This window comes from Callionymus lyra, chromosome 9 (genome assembly GCF_982586985.1).
Source record: "Callionymus lyra chromosome 9, fCalLyr1.hap1.1, whole genome shotgun sequence".
Classification (NCBI taxonomy): Eukaryota; Metazoa; Chordata; class Actinopteri; order Syngnathiformes; family Callionymidae; genus Callionymus; species Callionymus lyra.
Genome location: NC_141826.1, coordinates 4,905,681 through 4,928,949, shown reverse-complemented (window position 1 = coordinate 4,928,949; position 23,269 = coordinate 4,905,681). Strand labels below are relative to the sequence as shown.

The following is a 23,269-nucleotide window of genomic DNA, read 5'->3' as shown; positions in this document are numbered from 1 at the left end:
CTGTAGCAAACAGTTATCATCACGCTGTGTGTCTGAGTGATGAAGTTGTTCTCCGCGGTCTCATTCATTTTCATAAATATTCAGGCTTTAATTTATCACTCGGTGTTGGAAAACGCCGCAGGTTTTATGACGCTCACTCCCAGGCAGATGCAAACAGCCAAACCTGGCCTCTCTCCTTTCGCTTCGGCTCTGACAGACACCATTTGGAAAGAGAGATGTTGTCACTGGGCCATCAGGTAAGGTTCGGGTTTTCAACTATATTATCAGAATGGAGCTGGACCCTGAAAGAAAAGAAGGGAGCGGGTGATTATCGTAGATCATGGAAGGAGTGTGGAGCTGGAGGTGATGCACACCACAAAAAACCAGACGCTCCTTTCATACGTCAAAAAAGAGAAACAATGATCTTCTAGCTGTCATATATATTTGTAAGGTCAAATTGCATCATCTGCAATGCTTTTGTTTACCTACTTTATTCTGTAAGTATTTTTGGAACAGATCAGCGTTTAGCTCCTTTTTTCACAAATTGAAAGAGGCTTACAGAAAGAAAAAAAAATCCTCAACATTTGATGCTTCTGCCCATCAGGCCTTGAGCCTCATGAGGCACTCCAGTATATGTTGGCTCAAAGTCCTCCTGATAACACTGATGGCCAGACACCAGCATCTTAGTCCCTTTGTCATGGCAAAAAGCCTGGACTGACCTCAGTAGGGACTAGTGCTGGATGCATGGGGACAAAACAGAATCTCTAGCCAATGTACTGGTACTCACGATTATACTTTTCTCTCAAGTTAGTAAGTTTGAATTGGGTTCAACTCAAGATATGACCAATTTAAATTATACATTTTTATTTTATTTGCCCAAGCCCCAGAGAACCTGAATAATCTAAGGTAGCATACATCCATATTCATCGTACCCTTTCTATGCAAATACAGTGAGAGTTTTTTTCTGATGACTGGTTGTGGTACACCTGAGGCTTACATGACTTTTCGGGAGTAGATCACTATGCTTTTACTTGCATTTACAATAGTACAACCTAAGTCATATAAATGAAACCTCTCTATATCAGGACCTACATCTTCCATTCAATCATATTGAAGAAGAGTCAATGGAAATGCAGTCTCGGGTGCTGGTCCGTAAATCATGTAAAGTTCAGGCCTGAAAATGTAAAAAAGTTCAATATATTAGGTTCCTCTGTGTATCACTTGTTCATATGAGGGATTCCACGCCAGCCCACATGGGTATTTAAAATTTGCAAATGCTGACGCTGAAGGAAACCAACCTCGGTAGATGCGCGACATGCCCAACCAAGCAGGACCAATGGATTGCACACATCGATGAGTGATCATGACCGAGACAAACTTGCTCATCAACCTTCTTAAATATAGTCATCACACACCAAGAGTCGTCGAAATAAGAACTAAACTAGAACTACTGTATGTTTACAAACATCTTTAATATGACATATAGTTTAGTAGCAAGTAGTGCCGCTCTCTATCATGCTTGGTCGAGAATACCAGAAGTTACAAACAAGAAACTAAAACTTATTTTTATGGTGATATATCTAGATATTTGGCCAGTACAGACACAGTTAATGTATCATCATGAGTATAAGTAAGAACTCATCCAACCCGATGAGCATAGAATCTGTTATTGCAACACGTTAAAAGTTACACCCTCATCCCAAATGGTAAATAGACAAAAACAACACATTTGACTTTTCAATGGTGCTGATGAGCAGGAAATAGATATATTACATTCAGTGCAAGTCTGTGAATGTAAGTGTTTGCTTTTATTCACATGGTTAGTAAATAGTGTGCATTACCCCGGAGGCAGCTGCACGGATCATTCCTCTTTTGGTGACAAATAACTCTTAAACAAGATGCACTGTTGCTCTCTTACGGCAGCTCTTTGTTATAGCATTTTGACACTTAATGAATATAAAGTGTTCCTCTCCTGGCTTCTAAATGTGTGTGTGTGTGTGTGTTTGAAAGCCGGGCTGCAGTCTAGACTAAGCCTGTGGTTGATAGATTGGTTTTATTTGACTCGCTCTTGCTTTTAGCATATGGATGGAGGATCGGATGAATGTGCTGAAGGAGATGCGGAGGCCATTTAGGTGGTGTGTGACGTCTGCTACCCAGAGTGGTTTGGCGTGAGCTCCGCATGGACAACACCCAGAAAACCACGTCGTGCCTTGTATGTACATCTGGTGTGTTTTAAATCCGTTCTGGCCCTAAAGCTGCTGACAAGCATATTTACAACTTGCTTTGAACACCCGGCATTTAGTAGTGATGGGTCGATGAGGCGTCATGAGACAGCTGATGGTGTGTCATGATACAGTGTCTTTATTTTGCAACTAGATGAGACTCTTTGTTTGATAATAATGTCAAGTTTCAATGAATTAGTAGATTAGAGCCAAATATTATGAAGCAGATAGTGACATATTGTGGCCTTCTATAATGAAGATGCTGTATCATGCAGTGATGGGGCTTCATGATACAGCATCAAACAGCTGATTCTGTGTCTTAATTTTAAAAGGCCACTAGATGGAACTATCTATTATAATATTTGGCTCTGATTTAGAAACTCAAAGAAAATGGGCATCATTTTCAAACCGAGAGTGCCATCTAGTGGTCTTTGAAAAACTAAGAGACTGCATCAGGAGTCAGTGCCAAACAACTGATGCTGCATCACGATACCATCAGCAGTTTCATGACCAACCACTAGCGTTTAACACTGACTATACACTTCAGAACTGTAACACAAGTGATGGTCTGATGAAGCTTCATGAAGCAGTGTCATTATTTTCCGAGTCCACTAGATGGCGGTCTCTGCACTATTTTCCTTTGTTTTGAACAACTGTTCTAATGAAACATCACGTCATTTTTAATGACACTGGTTCATGAAGCTTAGCTAAGGATGAATGGATGAATGTGCCCTGCGACAGAGTGGCGTCCTGTTCAGGGTTTCCCCTGCTTTTCACCCGGAGATGCTGGGACCCAGAACACCCACAATCCCCATAAGAATGAATGAATAAAATGGATGAATGATGTTGAACACGATGGTGTTGCAATGGTTTTTAAAATCAAATTTAACTTGCACTAGAGCGAGCGATGTTTCCTTCCTTCAGGTCATCTTGATGATGCCTGCTTGAGATTGCCAAAGAGGATACATTCAAGAGTTCTGGGCTCAGAGTTGACAGAAATATTAAAGAAGACGTTGCAGCTCACTGGACCTCAGGACAACAAAGGTTCCGCATCTACATCTGGCGTTGGTTGAATCACTGTGATCTTCGCTCCTTTGGCTGCCTTCTCTGTGTTTATTCGCAACGTGCATTTGAACCCTGCGCCAGGCACAGTGCAGCATCGGAACAAGACACCTTTAAATAAGAAGGAATAGTCGATGAGAATCCCTCCTTTGAGGAACCCCACCTCGCTGCCCACACAGCTCACCCTTTACCTGTTTCTTCATTCAACTGATTTGGCAATACTTTAGGCCACCTTCAAACGCTGCCATTTCTTTGAGCGCTTTCTTTTGTGTGTGTTCCCACAATTCCTTCTAAAGCAGCCTCGGGAGAGACTGCAGCGGAGGCTTGCATGAGTCGGACGCCTCCTTGACAACACCTTGGAGGTAAAAAAATCAATGTCTGCCAAACAAAGTGAAATGTTAGGCTGCAGCCGATACATGACAGATGAGGCTCAGCCTGGTATTTTCTGAGGTGAATGAAGACTGGAGCGCAGGCAGACCTGTCTGCTGTTGTCAAGTGAAGCGGCATTAGAGAGATTTTGAAGGACAGCACATCTGACTTTCCGACTGCTTTTATTATTGATTAAACATGCGGCCGGCGTTGGAGGGCCACCCGGAAACGAGAGGAGATGCAGCTCGAAATTAGGAATGACTGCACAGCAGATGAAAGTTTGAAAGGGCAGATCCTCAAATGAATTGCCATCTCGGGTCACTTAACAGACTTTGGCACCAGAGCAGGGTTTTACTAAAGTACAATCTTCCTGATTGCGGTTGATGGGACCTCACAGCACCAAATACAATTTTTTTCTTCTTCGATTAGAGTCACATCCAGTGTTTCTGTCTAGTGATGGAATAATTTGAACCTCTTGACAACCCTTGATCTGCACACAGACACACTCAGAACTACACAACTATTAGTAATAATGATATATTTCAGTTGGTTTGCATATTTAGAATTTTATTTAAAAAATAATATTTTCCCATTAAATGTTAGCATTCTTAGTTTATTTAATTTTAATTTGTTTAAAAAGAACATATATTTCATGTTTTACATTTTGATAGATTTAAGTATATTTTAGTTTAGTTAACTTTAAAAAGATTTTACATTTCATATTTCACCTTTTGATAGATTAAAGTATATTGCAGTTTATTTAATTTTAATTTGTTTTAAAGGAATATATATTTCACATTTGATAGTACAGTATATATTTGTTATACTATAATAGCAAGACTGTAATCATTGTTGATTAATAATTAACATTCATCCATTCATTTTCTAATGCTTATTCCATCATGGGGTCCCTAATTTCCCAACCTCTGTATGTTTTTATGAATGTGAGAGAAAACCATTAGAGAGTACCCGGAGTTTAACCCACGCAACACAGGGAGAACATACAAACTCCACACAGAGAGTGGGCAAGTTGCCTCCTCCCCAACCTGGACGCAAACCTGCAACCTTCTTGCTGTAAAGCAGTCGCGCTTTGCAGTGCGCATCATTATTATTATAAATATAAATGAATACATTTCATACATATTTCATCTCATCAACAGGGTATGATGATCATATTTTTTCCTCTTAATATGATTATGTATTACTTCTATTATTTCTTGCTTCTATTCTTCTTCATAACAATGTTTATCTCCCTCTTTAATTAAACTATTTTTTAATTGATCAATCAATATTTTTTATTTTGGATGCACCTTTAAAGACATTATTGTAAACTTTTCCATCTTATCATTTATATGTATTTTTTTTGGATTGGAGAATGAATTCCCATCATAGAGGCAGTTTGTGTTGGCTTCAGTTTGAATGTAAACTGCCTGACGTTCCACTCCTGATGCCACCAAACAATAGAACTCAGCAGAGCGGGAAACAACTCTAGCCCTTTAGATTTGCTCGCTGCTCGGAACCATGGTAGCGGACATTTTGGCATAATTGGTGATATTTCATCGCTCGACGGCCTAAAACTCTGCTGGTCATTAATCCCGGGCTCGCAGACATGCGGCCCTCGGGGTGGTGCTCAGTCCACTCAGGTGCAGGACGGACGAGCAGCATGGCTAGCTCGGTGCATTAGAGGGAAAACGCTGTTGCTTCCTCATGCATGATTGGTGTTCAAGACTCCAGCTGTGACCTCGGCACAAAGCTGTGGGCACTATCATGTTGCTGATTGAGCATGAACCAAACCTCGGAGGGTACGCAGGTTACATCTCAGTTCCTCCGCCGACAGAGGCTGCCCTGACTTGAAATACACGGAAACATAAGAAAATACGTGCATAGACTTTTCTCATGAGCTTGGATGATGTCTGAATCTCTGTGAGTGTGAGTGTGTGTGTGGCCTTGAATCCAAATATGTTCCTTCCTAACTCAGGTGTATTTTTTTTTATACATCCTGTAGAAATATTTTGTGATTCTGATGCTCGAGGCCTGGTGTGAATTTCAAATTCATGCCTGCACAAAACAAATTTCATAAATATTTCAAACGTAAATCTGCATTGCCTCCCTCTTATTTGTATTATGCCTATCATATTTTCCTGTTTTTTTGTGTTATACTATATATTTGTTCAAATAATAATTGTCTTTTTATGGTATTCTTTTGTTGTCAATTTTTTCACTCAATGGTAGATACAGTATGTTCCCGTCACTAAAGCCGGCAGTCATTTTCATCAATACTGCAAGGTCGTCCTTCCTCTCTTTTATCTCACAAGCAAAGATATTTAATTTTTGTGTACTGCTATGAACCAGGAAGTGTTGTCAGACTCATGGTATTTACATACGATTGTGTAGTTCTTGTTCAAATAATTCTGGCAACAGTTCTGTTTATAGTAGTCAAAATTCAGAAATAATGGGATTAACTAAATGAAAGCCTTTTTAAATAAAAAACCTGTCTTTTAAACTCATCCTTTATGCATTTATAGTTTAGTGTCACGCGAGTGTTCAGGCGACAGGCTTGTGTAACTGTCCTCTAGGAACAGCCATAGAGGTGAGGGGGTCATCACACCCTATTTGCTGCTTCTCTACAGGGCGGCGCCTCCAGCGTTTGTCCATATGTCCTGTCTGTTTATCTGTTAAGTAGAGACGACAACAAAACACACACATTATCTTCTTATTCTAGCTTCAATAGAATCACAAAAATCTCTGCTTGGTATGAGTGTTGTACATTTACAATTATATGTTTTACTTTATTAAATATTGAGTGATCTACAGACCAAAATAAATGTCTACTTGAGGGACCTTTCTCACTTTCTTATTCACTTGAGAAAAGGTTGAAATAAAGAAACGTAATTACTGTGGTCTTCTAATTGCAGTTCCTCCAGTGAAAAAAACAGAATAAATTGGATTAATAAGATTGTATTTTTAATTGTCCACCATTCGCACAGATGACTCAGTTTACACCTTGATTTAGAGTTCAATGGAAAAGATTCATACTGTGTGCAGCAAGATTTTGATTCATGGAAAGTCTCGGCGAAAAAGCCACTGTGCTTTTGTTGCAGTTCCTCCACCGTCGGTGCGCTCTCAGCTGTGCTTCTGCGACTGGACACCCACATGTTGCCATTAAACTTGCTTTCACACTGACGTTTTCTGTCGGATTTGAGCCCAGAGAACCTGCGGAAAAGCTGCCCCGCTGAGTGAGCCAAACAGCCAGACTTGGTCAAACACACGTCCCTGGACTATGGATCAGTTTGAGGCCAACGCATTTCAGTGAGTGCACAAACGTATAGGTAACAAGCAGGAGAGGATTTTTTTCCTAAGAAAAAACAGTTCACAGTTAGACGGGAAGTAGACTGGAAGTCTGTTTCTTTTTTCTTTTAACTAAAGTTTTATTTGTTTTCTTTATCCAACAAAACTGACAGAAACAAAGTAGATGCAAACAATTACAAAACAACAACTAAATAAAAGTAAATATAAATGAAAAGAAAAAATTAAACTGTACATTGAAAAACACATAACATAATGTTTTAATTGATATTACCTACACAAATAGATTAAACATATTTACATTTAGTCATTGAGTCAACGTGAATCCTTGTCAATTTCCCCATTTCTTACAACATCATGTTTTTCTTCCTCCATTTTTAATTTGTGGAGGAGTAATTCCATTTTGTAAGTTCCAGAAGTGATACTTGTCCATTCTTTTAGTGTTGGTGTTTCCTTCTTGTACCAGTTCTTGTTAATGGTTTTCTTAGAAGCCACAAACACATTTTTTACAATGTATGCATCTTCCTTCTGTATAGTAATAGAAGATAAATGACAGAGATACATATATTCCAATGTAAATAGAAAATACTTTTTTTTTTTAATGCACTTCCTCCCAGAATGTAATTATGGTATAAGGGAATGTTCAACATCGATTTCCCTACATTTTGGTCAGCATGATTGGGAAAAAAGCCGAACTGATGTTTTCTTTTGGTTGGTTAAAAAATCAAATTATGTTCTCTACCCATGCAAGGGACGATGTACTCATTTGGGTTTACATACATTTCTGTATTTATCCTCAGTTTTTGTTTATTGGAAGTCAGTTTCATTGATTGTTGAAGGAAAATTTACATTTATTCATCTTCAATAAATATCTCTTCATAGCTCTGTGGTAAGCAGAATATAAATACAATAAAAACAATCTCTCCTCTAATGTGTATTTCCTATGCCATTGTAAAGTGTAGCCGAAAATGATTCAAACCCCCAGGAAATTTTGACTGAAAGTTGCTTTTATTCAACAAGCAAGTTTTCTTTTTGACACAGCCCTTTCCCAAAAGATAAAAAGACCATGTGAAAGAGGCATCATTTTTTTAAAAATAAATATTCCTAAGCTTTTATTTACATTTGAACAAAAGTGGAAAGTCCAAAATTATTCATATCCTTTCCAAACTGTCACAGTAGAAAAAAAAAAAACAAGTTCAATACCATTCCAAACAGTCCAAGCTGTTCTCAAGCTTCCTAATTACCAAGATTCAATGGGAACAAGTACCACGGCTAAAACAAAGGAACTCTCTGAGGAGCTGTGGCTGTTGTGGCACAAGTCAGGGAAGAGCTATCAGGCCGTATCTAAATCTTTTCTAGTTCCAGTAGCAACAGTGCAAAGTATTATTAAACAATATGTATAAAGTAAGTGTATAAAAACATTCTCAGACAGCGTCACACTCATGTCTTCCTCCTCTGGAAGCATGTTCATGGACTTGTTGTTATTAAAACATCTCGTCCCTAAAGGAAACAAAAACAAAGCTCATAATTGTGCGGCTGCCTGTTTAAGCTTTTCAATGAAGAGAAGCCGTTGATATATTCTCTGACAAAACAGCACCAAGAGTGCATTCTCCTGGTTTACCACAGAGAGCCATCGCTTCAGACTCGTGCGGCTCATTATCGATCATTATCTATGATATCTGACAGAAAAAACTACTGACGTGAAGGTGCAGACACTGTAAAGTGTGTTCTGACGGATAAGTACATCCTGCTGCCTTATAGTTAATGCATTAGTACGGGTTCATCATTTATTGATGCCGTGCGCTCTCAATGAACAAACAATACACGGCTTGATAGTTCAACTTGACTTCAAACATCTCTGCTGGTCGCTATGACTGCCCTTCTCGCCGTGTCTGGAGCCCGAGCTGCAGCATGCAGGGCTTGCTTGCTTCCCCAGCGCGCTCTGCTTAGGCCGGGGCTACGAATTGATACCCCACTGATGCATTACTCCGGGCCACAGAGCAGAGCGCGAGACCGGAATAATAATGGCAGGAATCACCGCTCTACTCTCGCTCTTCCGTGTTTCAGGGTAGTCGAAGGCTCGTGCTGGAGAAGTCAATATCCCCAACGGCGGGGGACAGCTATTAATTTCCCCGTAGGGCTACATCAAAACCTGTGTGTGGGGGCATAAGGTAGAAAAAATATGGAAGGAAAAATAAACGTGAGTAGTGCAGTATCATTTGTGTGTTCCAGGTAAAGCAGATAAAGATGATGATAACGATTTTAAAGTAAGGAACTGGTTAAAAATATTTTTACCAAACTGGATGAAAGAAAATAACAAAAACTAAACTATTGATTTAAAAAAAAAAAAAAAAAGGTTTCTGAAAGGGATTTGAGGAAAAAAGAAATGATCAATTCATGGAAGGGAGGAAGAAGTCTGTTTCCCTCCACATTCTGTGTTTCCTCCCTGGAGGAGCCATCAGAAGGTTGGTGGAACGATTGTGAGGCAGGAAGGCTTGGATTGGTAGGTTCTTTTAAGTGATGCCAAATATATATATTTACAGCAACACGATTCATTTTCATGTTAAACCTATCAAGGATATTAATTTTCTTGATTTTCTGGAACTCCTTTTGTGTTATCAGTTTTATCTTGCCCTTTAAAGTATATATTTTATTGAATATTGTTTTGATTGTTTAAGTACTTTGTGACCCTGGTCTGGAAAAACGCTATACAAATAAAAATTACTTACTTACTTACTTACTTATTATTAATTTTTAAACAAGAAAAATTTCACTTCAGTGTTATTTTGAAACATGGTAAAAAGTAACCTTCCTAAAAAGCTGAGCTAATGGCTACGGTGTAAGCAAAGCAACTCTATCCATTCGACATTAACTGTTCTACTCAGAGCATGGGTAGACGACAGTCCAATTACAGTTAGTGGCCGTTGCGGTCGTAGTTGTATTCAATCTTCATCTCTTCAGTCTGCATATATTTCAATTGTCCTTTGTTGTACAAAGGACAATGAGTTCAATTAGCATCACGTCGTCACACATTCTAGATTACTCGTGGGCAGTTGCATTTACTGAGGGGCCAGAATATATACTGGAATGGATGCTAGGGGCTAAAGTAAGAGAGCCTATGAATTCTGAAAGAATTGTGGCAAAACATTTATTTAACTTAGTTTTCTACATTTTCTTTCTTTAGTATTTAAATAAGTTATAGAGTTTAAAGTATGTTTGTATTGTTAGGGTTAGATTTAGGGTTATATAAAGTAAAAGACAATTTTAAATTTTCTTTTCCTTTCTTTTAGCTCTAAATTGGCAGTTATTTTTTTTCTACTTATCTCTCTTGACAACCTTTACTGTTATGCCTTTAAACAGTAAATGAGAAAAAAAGTGTTTCTTTTCCTGTTGCATTGTTGAGGTCACAAGGTTCAGGGAAGGGTTAATAAAATGCCATTTATCATTGTTTCTTTTTAAGAATAAACTCTTCTGTAAGGATGGAATTAAATATCTTAAATTCCTTTTGGTAAACGACTGAATGTTTTTTCGGCGGCAGCCTTCAAAACTCAAGGTTTGGTCTTGAATCCATCAGGCAGTCATCATCGCGACTACACTCCGACGGCAGTGCAAGGCATTCAAGCCGGCAGAGCAATTTGGGAGGGTGAGCGACATCTTGCAGGGTCAGCCGGGTTCAGAAATGGCCAGGAGATGAATTGAAAGCAGTCACTTTCTTTTGGAGCCCAAACACATTTTGAAAACCGACTTGCAACAATGTGGTGAGCAGAAATTTCAAAACAAACCCTCACCTTTTAGCTTCCTCACTTCACACACTATCTTCTACATTTATAACTCTCTCTCTCACCGAGAAAATAATGCACTTGTCATTAATGTCAGATAAGTTTAATGCAGACTTTGTGAATCAAATTAAAATTCCAGAAGCTGAACAAAACCTTTGTAGAGAATAACAACATACAATTATAATATAGCTACATCAGTGATGGGTTGATTAGGCTTTATGAAGCGGTCTCTTGTTGTTTAGAGGTCAGTAGGTGGCTCTTAAATTGATTATTGCCACACCAGGAGGGACATAACCGTACAACAACAATGTAAAGTTTTATTGGAAAGAGTTAATAGTGGATGACACATGCAGAAATCACTTGGTGGTGAAAAGTGTAAACTTTTGGCGTGTTTTGTAGCCCGAAGAATTTAGGGAAAGAATTCATGAAGTAAGTTTTACGGAATCATGAAATAACAAATCGAGATGAACCAAGACACATCATTCTGTGTAAAGAATGAAGTGTTCAGTGTCTTACTGAGATGGATGGATGATGATGAGGAGGAGGAGGAGGAGGAGGAGGAGGCGGAAGAGGAGGAAGAAAGATGCTCTCTCGACAAGATGTCCTGCAGTTCCTTTGTTAGAGAAATTCCAGTTCTAACTGGTCTTTTTTCGACTGGATCCCCAAGTCAGGTGTGTGGCGCAGAGGTGATCGGAACGAAAGACCATTTCACTGATGGAGTTTGTTGGGAGTACCCTGATACAAATGTTTCGAGAAGTCAGTTTATACAGGACGACAGGACGGTGGTACTCGATGAGGCTGCTACACAACTCTGAACAGAAGAATCAGCTGTGAAATAACAAGGGTCTGATGAGTGCGACGTCAAATCCCAGCACAGATGTGTTTTCAATAGACTCCGATTTTATGGTGGTGACGGAAGTGGCAGCTGATGCCAATTGCCCTCAATGTAATGTAGGTTTTGACACAATAGTTGAACGTGTCTCGAGGGTCTTGTATTGGAAGAATGCAGTTCATTGAGTGTCTACTTTAGGCTATAGCTCCAGAAAGACCAAAAGATACAAACACACCCGGGCTAAAAAAAAACATTTTAATGCAATAACCTTTAAGAAAACATATTTAAAGCCTGCTTAGGTCTTATTTCACTTATATCACTATTGAAACATACATTACAGACCGGGTTCTTTGTTTCTAACGTTTCTATTTTATTCATATTCCTAATTAATTTAAAAAATGTCCCAGTAAGTTCAATGATTCCACTGTGGTCCAAATTATTTTATTTATTTTCTCAAAGTTTACTGAAATTGTTTTGCAGTCATGAGGGAAATAACGAAACTAGATCGCTTCACTCTTCGCACTCTTCTTCAATTGAGGTTCTTGCTTTGATGAAAAAAAAAAAAAATATATATATATATATATATATTGTGATGAAATGAGCTCCCTTTTTCCATCAATCTCTAATTTCCGGCGTGTTTCCTCAACCTTGTTGTTATTGTTGCCTTTGTATTTTCTCAGGGAACAGCAGGAAGCTGTTTTGCAGCAAATCTCTGTTGAGCTCTACCTGCACTGCACCGTACAGTAGACAGATGAAGTTCGCAATTAGCCGATGAACACGGTGGAAACATTGAACGCATAAAGAACCAGACATCTCTCTCAGGGGCTGTGCGAGTGCAAAGAGAAAGAAAGTGTTTCACTGGAAGACCAGAAACTTCTCAGTAATCTGAGAAAATGTAATAGAATGATGAAAAACTCTTTGAAAAAAAGGGGGAAAATGAAATATAGGATACATTAAATGCCAGCAGGAGCGTTTCACACACATTTAATCATAGACAGAGCAATTTGGGGTTAAGATAATGGTTTCTGGAGCAGCCACAGAACTTTTGGTCGCAGTCTTATTAAGAACTCTGCTTTATAATCAGATATCAAACCAATTAAAGTTTGCTTTTTGCTTTTTTAGGGTTAGATGTTTTCCCATACTGCTGCTACAGCATTTCCTTCAATTCATATTATAGTTTACTTAGTATACTTTTATACACAGACAAGTTATGTATCTTACTTTTTGATTTCACGTGTGAAGAGAACACTATTTTTAATTGTATCCACTTTAAATGAAAATATAGAAATAATTCTTTCTAAATTCTTATAATTCGAACTAGTTCACGTCACTTGCGTTTCATTGACCTGAGTTTTCAGGTGAGCTCTGACATGGCTGATGCCCCGGGAAATGATAACCAGGCATCACTTTTCCACCCTGACAGCTAGAGGCATCTCTAACTCATATCCTGGAAAAAGAAATTGCACTTATCTGAAATATCAGTGAGACTTTTTGATTGTATTTGCATGACTCCGCCCAAGCCAGGTCGCTGGTGGTGGCAGAGCAGCCCTCACCCCCTGAGCGTGTTTTGTAACTCTGGGTATCATCAATATTTAGGGGCTTCCCAAAATTCAGTTATCCATGTTATAGATTGGTATAGACTAGAACAAAAACAAGTGGCCAAATTTAAGCTATGTATGAACAAAATAAAAGGCAATTAAATAGGACTTTTAATGTGTCACTTCACAATCTTTTCAGATTTTCGTTGGTTGTATAATTAACTGAACTTTTGTTGGTAAAAAGTTAGACCACTTCAGATAAGGCCAAAACACTACCAAGAACCAAGGAGTTTCCAGACCAAGACCTAGACAGGTCAAGTTAAGGTCAAGACTTTTTTCAGAGGTACATGCACAATATACACTTGTCAATACTGTCATACTATACAAAAGTCAACAAAACAAGAGTAACAGAGTTTAAAGCATGAAGTTTCAGTCAATTTAGTTGTTGTACGTTTATCGCAGGGGTTACGTTTCAAGACCACCCTGGAAAAGGGAAGATCCCTGAAGAGTGGAACTATATTTATTTTGGAATTTACGCTCAAACCCCTTTCTCGATCAAGTGAAAAAGATTTCCATAGACCGTCAAAAATAAAACGAGACCAGAACCATACCGTAAGACTTGAAACCTACAAAACAGATGGAAAATTTCAATAAAAATTGACATTCTATTGACAACGTTCATTCATTTAGAGCCTACTTTGATAGTAGATGTACCTACAGAATATAAAACATATAGTCATATTGCTTTGGCTCAGTCAGGGTAACTACAAGCGGAGAATTTAGCAAAATGTACAAGTTCGCACACAAAGCTATTGGCTGGTAGCTTTGAAGGAAGGAAAAAAACTGGTCCACCTCCCAGTGTGACTATAGTTTAGAAAAATGAACTGATCGCGGCGTCCTCATTATTGCGCTGCAGGAAATGTGCCGTCTGTCGCCGAAGTTTTGGAAATGGAACATCTTAACCTTGTGTCAATACAATCTGTCTGGACAAACAAGGAAGCCAAACCTGTCCACACATGATGAATACGGCTAAGTGTTTTGTCAGTGGGCTAATTGTCAAAGCAGCCTTTGAGAAGGAGTGTAATTGCTATGTAATCGGCGAGCTGTCAGAAAGAAGTGCTAAGCAGTCATCATCTGTGTGATGATCTGCCATCTGCAGCAATGTCTGGGGGAGAAACTGGGGGGGGGGTGCGTGAGAGAGACGGAATAACGAATGCACAGCGCATCCTCCCAGCTTTACCTCTTACTGATCATACATTTTAAATGAATGGAAGTCTAGATTTGTATCAAATGTCAGTTGATGAACGTCTGCCGCAATAACACGCCGAGCGATGTCTGCTTCTATACTGCAACGATTATGTAATCCTTGAAATATTGGTTACGTCCTGGTTCGCCTACAGAGAAAACCACTTGAAAGACTTTTTTTTTTCTTCAACGTTTGATCAGATATAGAAGTGAGCGGAGGAGTGGGCCAGACGGGAGCAGGGAAGGTATTCTGGCAGGCACTAAGATGGAATTCTCACAGCTTTTCTTTTCCATTCCACCTCAAAAACACTCTCCTTCTGGAAATTGCCATCTCTCTACGTGGAGTAAATCCCCAAAACTCAACTGAGGCTGGGTTGTTGAAATTGTGCTGGATTTAACCAGGTGCAGCCCTTAGAAACACCTTCAGCGTGTGTTGATATCCGAAGAAATATTTTCTTTGTTAGAGGTCAGAATAAAAAACATGATTCATAAATCAAAAATAAAATACCTAATGATGTTCTAGAAAGGCGCTATATAAATAGACATTATTATTATTAGTATTATTATGTTTATTTTGTATTTAGAGTATAACAAATCGGCTTCTGCATCACCTGCAAGCCATCTTTAAATGAGCCTTCATCCAATCTCATTCTAGCCTGCAGCCTCTCTGGCAGTCGCCCCAGTTACACGTTCACACTCCCACAATCTGCTCCGTCGTCTTTGCCTACATGCGACTCCTTCCAGCCTCCCTCCTTGCACAGACCCCCCGCTGCCTGGTTTTGTTGGTCACAGCAACCAACCTCCTCTTCTGTTCCTGACACTGAATCTGCTTCCCCTCAGTCTGTATGTTCTGACTGCCTGTTGAGCGCCATCACCCACACACCGATCAACTCCTGGTCTCCTGACCATCTGCCCAAAATGACGCTGATTCCCACCTTTTCCCTCCTGTCAGTTAACTTAGCTCAGTTAAAGCTTGAAACTTTTACGCCCTGATCTGGATCTGCAGCGTTTCATTAGTTATTATTAATCGTAAAATTCTGGTTATTCAGTGGAGATCTTAACTGAATGCTAGCTTTATCTTAATTATGATCTGATGAGTGTTTTGACGAATCCATCTCTTGCTTCTTCTAGAAGAAGTGGGAGCCAGTCAAAGCGGACATCCTCTCAATTCCATTAGCAGTTGCATCAGTCTCTTAATGGGCAAAATGGCACAAGACCCTTCATAGTACTTAAACAATGAATATGAAAAGGCTTTCACTAAAGCTCTGCCAGCCTTGGTGAGTGCAAAATGGCTTTTAATTGTGTTCAGACTCAATATTGGAGCATCACAGACTGTGTTCAGACTTAGAAAGGCTTTAATCCAAGAGAGTATTTCAAAGATTCAAACATCACAAAAAGTGTTAGGATACAAAGAACAGTGTGTATTAACAGGATGAATAGAAAAATATCAACTAAGTTTGTGGACAGTGCTCGCTACTGATACTTTTGTGGAGCTTTTAACGACCAAACTAACCCTGGAAATCCACCTAGCTTGAATGAGCAGGTTTCTGCTGCTCAATCCATAAATAAAGAAAAACACGGTGACCTTTCAGGTAAAACACATAATCAAGCGAGATAACAACAAGAGTACAAACTTAGAAATGGATAATTTTCTGTAATCTTTTGATCGCAACACTGCGGATTCACTTGTAATCATCATGTTTTAATGTCGTGTAAGGGTTTAAATATAAATAGATAATTCGTAAAATACTGGTAAAGTGCACCATACACAAATACCATCAATGTTTTTATGCCATGACCAGGAACGACTACAGTTGTTGAGCTTTTCCTGTTTAAATGTTAAAGAAAAATACATTGAATCAATTGAACTTCATAAAAAAACAAAAAGGTGATGGAGAATCAAAGGAATCTGATGACAGATTGGAAATTGACTCTCTGACAAGTTTTTTTTTTTCTATTTCGTAAATGTGTCTTTTTGAGAAAATGAATGGAAGATAAATACGTTGACTGCACTCTTAAATGATATTAAACTTTTGGGGTTAAGAGACCTAGTGTCTGGAGGTGTTTGTCATGCCTGAGAAAAGAATGAACATGGTGTGGTTGTTGTGCTGAAGGGGGGAACTGAGGTGAAGGTCAGCAAGGTCAGCCAATCTTACTAGAGTGAGGGAAGGAATCCGGCCTCTCTCAGAGAGTACCTTAAAGTTCAATGGTTGAATCAGAAGATTACTGGTCTGTCTGCAGTACTGTGTGCTGTACTAAAAAATAAACTCAAAAGTTGGGCAGCTGTTCGGAATGCAACTCTTGGTCAACAAACTTTAAACAAGTAGTTAGAAAACCATCAATTATTTGGTTAAATGTCAGAAACTGATGGCAAAGCGAAATTGTTTCTACTCTGAGCTACTTCTATGAGTTTCCTCCGTATCAATACCCTCGGTCAGAGTCAGAGGTCAGAGATCGGTAATCTGGGCAGCACTCCAATCTAGAGAAACGCACTGACGTGAATCTGAAGTCATGGGATCGCTTCACACTCGACCAGACATTGGACAAGCGGAACTCCGTTTGAACATTGTTTATTTAAATCAAGTGAAAAGTTCATATAAATGAGGACAGTTTATTCAACACCTCAAATGCCTTCTTCATGTTCTTATCAATCTTTGTGATCCGCTGATAGATGCACATATCATTTATTTTCCAGCATCAGAGTCGCACACTCACTTCAACAAACTTTTACAGCTTTAACTTGTGTCTGAGAAGAACTGGACGATGTGGTTGTGAATTTTTGTGATGTCTGAAAATGATTAGATATTATAAAAAAGCAAATGTACCACAATTCTTTGGTTATGAGACTGGAAACATATCCTCCATAGACATTAGTTAGCACATCGTAGTCAACAACTCAACTAAACCCTTTTGATGAGCATTATTGTTTAGGTTTAATTGAAAAAAATAAACATTTATCAAAGCTTTTGACGCAACTCACTTGTAAAATGTTCTTATATTTTTCTATTTAAACATATCCTTCTTGTACGTTGCTTTCATAAGCTTTCATGCTCATGTAAAGTGTGGACCTAGAAACAGAAAGCTGTCAGCTGTACTAGCGTGTAGCCGATTTATTTAACCTTCCGCTAGTGTTCGGTCAAATCTGACTGATTTACATCATTCATAAATATTGTGTTTGCATTTTGTTACCTCCAGGCCTTATGCTGTCCTCCAGTCCAGATTCAATTCAGCCATCACATTAAAAAAATAAAAGCCTCCAGACACACCGCCCCAAAACATTTACAGCAAAAAAAACAACCCATCAACACATAAACAAAAAACACACAACCCCAACATATAAACACATCATGTTGACAGAAACTCACAATCCAAACACATTTGCAGAAATACACCACCCCGAAAAAAAAAAAAAAAACACAACCCCCAACACAGGAACAGAATTACATCACCCCGACACATAAACTGAAACATACCACCCCGACACATAGGCAGAAACGCAACACCCCGACACATTCGAAGAAAAAGACCGACCCGGCACATGAACTGAAACACAACAACCTGGCACATAAACACACCACCCGGACACAAACAGAAACACATCACCCCAAAATATAAACTGAAGCATTCCAGCCTGACACACAAACAGAAACACATCACCCAAATACATAAACTGAAACACATGAACAGAATCACATCACCCTGCAAAACATCCCCACACAGAAAAAGACCACACAACCCAAAAGAAACACAGACACATACATGTGAAAATACAATAAAAAATGCGTGGGTTATTATTGGTATTTGTTTATTTCTTTAGAGCAGTGAAAACGGACCATATTTGACCGGGATGACAAAGGTCGGTGAACATAACAAGAGGTTTAAATCAAATCAAAACGGTGGGAGCTACACTCAGAATGATGTGTCAGTTTGATAATATACATCAGAGTATTGCTATATCAAGTAAACATATGTTGTCACATGGGAAGCAGCTTGAACTCTCAGAGGAACCTCTCGGAGCATGTTTGACAGACCTTGAGTTGGTTTAAGACAAGGAACAACAAAAACAAAGATGCTCACCAGATTGAGATATAAAAACACAGAAGCTTCTTTATGTTCCATTTTATCTTTATAGCAAGCGTCATTAAGGAAAGAACGAGTGTTTGGAATCTGCGTCGGCGTGCAGCATTAATCGCTAATGCCCTCCAAAGCAAGTTGCTGATGGAGATGATGACAAGCTGATGTTGAGGAATTATGCAAAGCAGACATCCGTCTTGATCTGGTTTCAAAGCAAAGCCCCATAAACCGCACAGCTGTTTCATCCGCCTCCCCGGCCACTGAACCTGCACTTGAAAGCCCAGTCAAATTCCCAGAGTGTTTCCCTATTCACGACAATTTCTTAAATGTGTTGTTTATTCACTCACTGTTCGAGCACATGTATACATGTTTGCGCGGCGGCGTCTGATGTAAACCATATTTTATCCCGCCCGGGTTCGGCTGCTTTCATGTCTTTGACTTAAAGTCCTCAAGAAGGGCAGAGTGGATGGGAATCACTCAAGGGTTTTTCATCATAGCCAGACCGTCCTGAGTGTAAAACTGTCAGAAATTGGATTCAAAAACCCACGCCGTCAAATTGGAGACAAGAAAACACGCTGCCTCTAACGCGCTCACGCCCACTGTGGAGAGGCAGCGATGGTGAAATACATGGTAACAAACAAAAGTGAGGGAAGTAAAGCCCAGCGTGGAGCTTTTCAAATCCATTTGACTCATAGCTTTAATAAAGCATGCAATTAAAAATCCTGATTGGTTGTTGGTAGAAAACTCATGCACAAGCCAGAATCATGACCTAAACACTCACCGGGGGGTTTTTAAAGAACCTTCAAAGATGTCCGCATTAATTAAACAGATTTTTGGATGCAGGTATGAAGAAGCAGTTTTTACCGTTCAGTCATTTCTCAGAGGCTTCACTGACCGATCAACTCCTTGTGTACGTGCTTCTAAAGTTGTGTCTTAATGAGACTGCAGGGTGGCCAGAGGAACACGCTTTAATAGAGAGAGGTTTATTTATATCTTTTATACACATCTCTGGTTCCGAGAAAGACAGGAGATGAAGGGATCCTTTCATGGTCAAAGTCAGAGAAAGATTTTTTTTATGAATTCTAACCTGGTCCTGCAAACATAAAAATGCAGAGATGGTTTCAAGATATTCCTGTTTTTTATTTCTAAAACAATAGAAATGTTTTGTGTAAACGTCTTTGGTGCTCCAAGAAACTCATAACAATGTTGTTCCTGATTCGAGACGTGTGGTTCCTTCAGCAAAAGCATTGGTGTGACCTGCTTCCTGTCAACTTAGCAATTCTGCTTGAGCAGTTCCTGTGACTCATACAAGTTTTTAGTCGACTTGGATGATCTGCAAGCTTTTTTTTTTACTTAATATTTCATAATCCTAAAGAAAAAAATGTATAATTTATCAGATTTTCATCTTTACCTATCCACCCCTTAATTATAATATATATAATTCCAAATTATTTGTTTATTTATGGTTTGTTTTCCTGTTGTTTTCATTTTCTGTTGGGTTGTTTCTTTCCTTTAATCGAAATATTACATTTATTTTTCATCGATTTAAGAGGAAACGTTTTTTCCAAGTTATTACCTCGTCCAGGTGGTGACAGATCAACGCTAATTGCTAATAATTGATTGATGATGCTTGTTGGCACAGATGTCGATTTTTGTCCGGTATATCCTCTCAGATCCAGGAGTAGATTTAAGACTTCTTATAATAGGTTCATTGATTCATTGGCTGTAAACTAGCAACCATGTAGGTCATAAAGAAATATTCATTTTATATATTTTTTTACATCAAAAACAGATGTCTTTTAGGAATCAATAATGTCACCGATATGGATAACCTCTTGTTTAACAATTTTCAAAGAGTGCGAGGGCCCTCGGGTGTAGTTCTGCCTAAATCTTTCTCGTGTTGCTTCCCCGTCTGAGCCAGAAACAAAAGTGAATTGCTGTCTCACCTCATTTTATTGCAGACTGCACCACATCATTTCAAGTGGAAGGTCTTATTTATACCCCAAAGCCTTTGTCTGCGTTCTCTTTTATTTTATTTTTTCTGTAAAAGTACACATACGGGTTTGAATTCATCTCATGGGGTTTAGCGTCTCCTTAGTCCATTGTGGGATTATGCCGTGAGATTTGCTGCATGTCAAATCCAAAGCCTTTGAAGGTTTTAACGGTATTTTTTTACCGACACTCTGATGCTCGGCATGTATTTTTTTTTTACTTTTGTGACATATTGATTTTGAACATAACTTTCCACCCTTTAACACGCCAACACAAGAGGTGTGTTGAATCTGTTGTCGTGAGGATTAGACTGATTGATCTGTTTTTAGACGCTTTTGTTGGATTCCCCAGACATTATGTCCAACATTCACAAGTCTATTGAATTCTTCAAGACAAGGTCTATAATAAGTGACTGAGCAGTAGATACATAGAGGTTATCTCTGACAGCCCTAGTTTCACTCACCAGTCCTTTAAACGTTATATGTTCTATCTTGTGTTTGTGCTGCCGTAGATACCTGAGACAAATGTCAACAATAACTACTGGTGTTATCTTTCCTTTTATAACATATTCCCTTCATCAAACCAAAACTATTCATTTTAATGATTATTTGTGTTCCAGATATACAATTTAGAATTCAAGGTATAAAATCCAATAGTTCGAAGTAGGTACATATGTTTTCTTTTATCTCTGCCATATTAGCCTTTAAAAAAACTATACCATAGATTTAATATATTTAATATATTGATGTGCATTTTGTCACAGTTAAAATTTACATTTTTGGATGAGTTTTCTTCATTTTTTTTTTTATTGTTATCACGTTGATCTTAGAAACACTTGCAAATAGAAACAGGAAATAGCAAAGAAAAAAGTAGAATTATTAACGAGAAAGATTTAGACCAAAAAAATTATTGACTAAAATATTGTAATCTGGTTTCATATGTTTTCATTTTATTTTCATTTTATGTAAGAACATTAATATAAATAAAAAAAGAACAATGGATGAATAATTTAGATATAATACAAGTTATTTATATTATTAGAAGGTTGTTTTTTTCCAATAACCTCCTAATTTTATTTTAGGTACGGAACTAACAAAGAAATTGAGAAAATAAACTAAATAAAAAGTAATATTTTGAGTTAAATTCGTAATAAGATGCAACATTTATTTTTAGTACCATATTTTGACTCATCATGAAGGCCAGTCAAACTAAGGGCTGCACCTGCCCAGGCTGGCGTTAGATTCTAGTGTAACGACAAACTAAATGTGCAATACAATAAAACCGGCGTTTTACTGATGAGATGTGAGCACCGACTGTTAGTTCAGGCCTTGAACTTACAATCAAGCCTTGAATGTAAAGTAGTTTTCATATCGTTGAACACACTCATAAAGCGTTTTCGTCTGACTTTGATACACCTCCTGATCACGAACGTACTCCTTCCTTTATTTTTGGAAGTCACTTAAGCTGCTGCTGCTTCATTTCCGTACATAAATTATTGATCCGGGGGTGAGTGTGTGCTGATGAAACATGCTTGTGTTCCTGGAGGCTGCAGCCGGCTTCAACATGAAATAAGACCCGGAGGTGAACGAGGACCAGTCGGGGCTGGAAGATAATCCACATTTCTATTAGTCTACTTAGCACTTTTCTAATAAAGCTGGCAGTCTAGCCGGGAAGATGAGTGTGGTGTCTTGTAATCGTTCTAGCCAAGTCATAGCAGAGCATGATCTCATGGTCTCCTTGTGTAAGGATTTAGTATTTTCTCCAGAGGTTATCAGGGATTACAGTCTTGCATGCGAAGGGTTAGCAGTGTTTGTCAGACTGACCCAACATTTACAACACATATGTATTACATTTTTTATTCCTGTTTTAATGTTGCGTTTGGACCACTCACTGCAGATATTTGACCTTTTAAAATAAAGACTGAAATATAAATAATTCCATAGGATTATGCACAAAAAAAGAAGATAACAGTGTTGTTTGATTGAGGATTAGAGATGTGCTAGTTCAGATGTTTAATAAACGAACAATGACCTTTAAGTGACTAATCTGCTTTTCTCTTCACTCTGATTTTCGTTTTTGAGCCGGTCTTATCATACTTTGTATTGGTGTTTTTACTACATGTATTAGTAGGTAGGGTTGTTCGAAATGGACCAATAAAATAATAAAAAATAATTCAGATAAAATATAAACTTGTAAAAAATATAATACAATCATATCGGTTATTCAGTTTTTGGAGGTAGTTTTTCACACTGAAAAATGTAAATGTTGTATTAATGACAACGTTTGTATTTGTAGTTTTTTGTGTCAGTGTAAAGTGGGAACCATAATTTGCATAATGGGTTATTTTTTATATTTAGCTGATTAAACTTCTCTTGATTTCTCCTAGAGAGATCAACCATGCTATAGATAAAGAAGGTCACAAAGCTGTTGATGAAAAAATGTTGGAGTATTTCTACAGAAAGCGTCGCTTCTGGAAAGCTTCAGCCCCGGTTTTCAAGGGCCGAGGTCCTTGGCGCTTGGCATTTCAGTCCGACGACGATGCACCTACATCAACATAACTTTACTGTTTTAGCATGTTCACGTTCATCAGAGAACTTCTATGTTAGAGAAATGCTACAAAAACAAATGACTTTCTGATCGAAGCAGGAAATCATTGGGGTTTTCTTAAATATACTTATTTTTCATTAATGTTTAATGTGAACATGGCTTCTACTTCATGTAACTTAAACGAATCAGTAATCAAACGAATGTAGTATTCTACAATCTCAGAGTGTCGGAGTGATCTTCTAGGAAGGCTCTAACACAGAGAGGCGGACATGTTGACTGCAGATGACAGTTGGGCAAACAAAGCGTCATGGAGCTGATTGATTT

At 38.4% G+C, this 23,269-nt stretch overlaps 1 protein-coding gene and 1 long non-coding RNA gene across 5 annotated transcripts in view; one reads left to right on the top strand and one right to left on the bottom strand.

Moving 5' to 3' along the window:
- LOC148071522 (uncharacterized) overlaps positions 1–18,026 on the bottom strand; it is a 106,129-nt gene extending 88,103 nt beyond the window's left edge. Inside the window, exon 1 of the long non-coding RNA XR_015712806.1 lies at positions 17,728–18,026. This is a non-coding gene — a long non-coding RNA (uncharacterized LOC148071522). The remainder of the gene's footprint in view (positions 1–17,727) is intronic.
- Positions 1–23,269, top strand: part of LOC148071521 (teneurin-3) — a 264,037-nt gene that overhangs the window by 100,958 nt on the left and 139,810 nt on the right. The gene's annotated exons all lie outside the window — the stretch shown is intronic.